Below are 4039 nucleotides of genomic sequence, written 5' to 3'. Positions count from 1 at the left end.
AGAGGACACTCTACAGTTTGACAAATAATGCTGCTGTTGGGCAACATAATGTACTTTTGAGGCCTTTTTTAGTCAAGAATTTAGTTGTTTAGATTGCAACTATGCAGTTTATTTATAAGGATAGAACTGTTAAAATGTTTATAATTTCGGCGATTCAGCACATTGGCCACTAGCAACCTGTCATACCGAGCAGACCAAAGAAAGTAATGGTTGACGTTCTGCCACAAGATGGCGAGAGAGACCCCATAATAAATCCTTATAGGGAGAAAAACAGCGTTTTCTCAGCGTATGTTTCTAACTACAGCTGATCAAATTGTTTTAAAGCAGGTAAGTGACATCCTCTCTCATCTATCTTTCTCTTTTGTATGTTGTAGTGCTGTATTTATACCACAGAAACTGGTAGTGTTAGCTTTGCTTTGGCTTTTTCGGGGTTAATAATTGTGATATCCCGATTACAACATAGAAAAACTGGGAAATCCCTGTAGACTGATGGCATTTCATGTCGTTCAGCATTATAATCATAAAACGGTTTCTGCAGTTCTGACCATTAGCTGCAGATGAGTGGCGGAAGAAAGTAGTTCCTCGTGCAAAAGGGTTTTTAAGACTCTCAGTGTTTGATTTTCTTTTTTATACACATGATTATGCCATGTATACATGCTCGTAACGATATGATATGGCTGTATGTCATCACTGGTGGAACACTAAGGCTCTCGGTCTGTGGCCTGAGCCAACGCACTCCTCCCGCCAGTGCTGATATACAGCCATTTCGCACTGCTGCTCTTGTGAAATTGCTCATATATATAAAACACTGCATATTTAGAATTACATTGAAAAAATGAAAGCGATAAAATCATAAAGACCTGAGCTAAAGATGAGTCTGTTCACTATTAAATCTCGAATAACCTTCTGAACCCATTCAGCTGAAACACCAGATCTTTTGACTTCACCTCATGACCTGTGTGTTTAATAAAGCTTTTTTTTTTACTAGAAAGCTTTGCCATTTTCCATTCTTTTCCTTTTTCGGGGCTGATGTAACATTGACAAATCCTTTTAATAAATGAATCATGAACTCAGCCGTGTTGTGACGATCTGCCCCGAGCATTTCTTTTTTTCATGAAAACTAAGTAATTTGCTCGCTAACATATGTGAAAATCAAAACGTCCATAAAAACACTCAACTAATCCATTACCCATAATACATTCATGAGTATCTTTTATATAGTCCTACTGTGCACGTAGGATATAAAGGAAGTCATATTATCATTCAGAACATATTCTGCCACACACACACACACACTCACACACGCTACATATTACCGCCTCATTCTTTACAAGCATAGCCAGTGGCGACATTCACACCTTGCTGAGATATTTGTATCGTAAGCCATAACAGCAGTAAATTCAGATATAATGGGACTTTTATGAAATCGCTTGGATTCATAAAATCTTTGCCAAGTGAAGATGAAGCATTGCCCTCCAGCGTGTCTAAAGGCAGTCCTGTAATACATACAAGGTCTAGTAAGTTAGATATAATCAGATCGAGGTCTCTAATTGATACATGGCACACGTAATGGCGCACTGGATGTGCTGAGCTTGTCAGTCAGAGGAATCAAAGAGAAGCTGTCTCTATCCATAGTTGTTATCTCAACATTCGACGCATGCTGATGCAGAGATGACTCGCTTCACTTTCATCTGACAGGAACTTTTATCGGGAATGCTTTAAAAGTGCATTCCTTCCAGTTCATCACCTTGGAATTACTTGCTGTCTCACTTCTTTTTCTTTTTTAATCGTTGTACAAATACACTCAAATAATTGACTTTTGATGCTTGTTCAAACTACTCTGCAAAAACTATTTTTTTGATACAACACAAACTTAAGGTTTTTTGGGGACGACTTATGATTAATGATTAAGCTAATTTAATTTATTTGTATTGTGACATGAAGGATTTGTGCAGAACTGAGCATTTTTTTGTGTGTATTCTTATTGTATTACAATTTATTTACTCTCTCTCTCTCTCTCTCTCTCTCTCTCTCTCTCTCTCTCTTCTTATTGTTTGGAAATTGACTTGGTATAGAGTGGGGGAACTATGACGTCACCTTGTAGGTGTCACGTTCACCTGCGATCCAACCTGTGCAGATAACTACATATCCGCCATTAAATGGACTACAAGTTCCAGTCATGCACCTCTCCACATCTGGCCTAGATACGGGGAAGTATATTAGCTGTCAAATGAAGGAATCCCATAAGCTTACAGCACCTGGTATTCCCAGGCGGTCTCCCATCCAAGTATAACCAGTCCCAATCCTGCTTTACTTCTGAGATCAGGTATGCCCAGGGGGGTATGGCCGAAAGCATCTAGGCCAGGTGTGTGAGTGGAGCATGACTGGATCTTGTAGTTCATTTAATGGCAGATTTGTAGTTCTATGCAATACTGTGTGTTTACCAGCAATCTCCACAAGATGGATCGCTGGTGATCATAACAGTAGGCCAACCGGCTGCTAGCATAAAACTAGTTCCCTCAATAAAATCCCTAGAGGACTTTTCGAAGATTGGAAATAATAAGATCTGTTTTTAAACACTATTCAGTACGTTTACACGTTTTGTCCAACTGGATAATCCTCACATGAAAATACAACTTTTAGCACTTTTGTACCTTAAATGCAAATGCAAGACCTGAAAAGCTAACATTAGGCTATAAACGGACTACAGTGGCTTCGGGGCGCTCGCCTGTGACATCAGCAGCACTCTGCTACAAACAACTTTTCAAGATTATTTTTAAAAATATGGTCCATGACAAAGATTTACTCTCCTGGTTTATTATATTGTAATCCACACTAAATATTAAAAAGAAATAAATACGCGATTTTTTTCTATGTCGGAAATATATTTGTTTTGCTTTATGGTTGTTGTAAATATCATAAGAAATGTAAATAAGTGTGTGTCGCGCGCTCGCGTGTGCGTGCATGCATGCATGCATACAGCTTGCTTACCTTGATGAGGCGTGATTGACAGGTCTATCAAATACCTGCAAATTCCGTCATTAATGGAGAACATTAAATATTCTTTTTTGTTAAAGCATATTAAATCAGGCAAGCATTTTTTTTTTTTTTAAAGTAAAGATAAAACACTTATCAAGGTCTCTGTGAATTAATTCTAAAAAGTTGATCTCCCATTTGGCACATTACAACATTACGCCTTAGAATATCAAATAGTCAACAATTTTGAAAGATTTCTCTCATATGAATCTCTAGAGGGAAGTTTCACCACATTTTCCAACCTAAACATCTGTATTGACAAAATAGACTTTTACGTTTAAATTGAACAGGGAACAGTAGCCAACACTAATGGAATGTAGAAAATGATTAGGAAATTAAATAAAACTCAGATATCACACCCTAAAATGTTCTTTCTGCCAAACAGTCTGCCTAAAACTTGCTTCTTGCTTCTTCAGGAGGAAGAGCTTTGAAATTCAGAACTCTATTTGTGTGGAAAAGTTAAAGGTTATCAACACAATTTCTTTGGTTGCTACAAGTTAAATATTGTTTCAAACTAATTGACAGACATATTTACATTTAAATTATCTGAATTTTTTACTTCTTAATTATCAATATTTTACAGTTGTGAAAACTTAATTAAATGATTCTGACAACTTTTAATCTAATCAGCAATTTAGATTTTGTGTAATTTGTTTAGAATTTTTTAGATTTTGTAGTGGTAACTTATGTAATGCAGAGTTATTTTTTAGAGTGTAGGATTTTGATCTTACATATTTCTGGTATACTTCATGTATGATAGAGACTTGTTCTCCATATTATTTTTGCTATAACTAATTTTTAAGGCTCAATATCTCAAAACCGCTCAGAAATCAGAACACCAAGGTGATGAACTGACTTTAATGAGGGGCATTTCCGATGACACTCATTCAACACATTGTTTTAAGAAATCCGAACAAATATAAGTTATTCTATAACTTCCATAACTAATGTGACAAAAGTAGCTAATTATCACTTTTATCACCAACGTTCTGCAGCACGCCGC

General features: G+C 36.5%; 1 pseudogene; it reads right to left on the bottom strand.

Annotated features, from left to right (window-relative positions):
* Positions 1–2246: 2246 nt before the first annotated feature.
* Positions 2247–2354, bottom strand: LOC130233021 (5S ribosomal RNA; annotated as a pseudogene).
* Between the last annotated feature and the right edge of the window lie 1685 nt (positions 2355–4039).

The sequence above is a fragment of the Danio aesculapii genome, chromosome 7 (assembly GCF_903798145.1).
Source record: "Danio aesculapii chromosome 7, fDanAes4.1, whole genome shotgun sequence".
In the NCBI taxonomy this organism is placed as follows: Eukaryota; Metazoa; Chordata; class Actinopteri; order Cypriniformes; family Danionidae; genus Danio; species Danio aesculapii.
The sequence above is the reverse complement of the archived record's forward strand: the minus strand, read 5'-3'. Positions and strand labels throughout refer to the sequence as shown.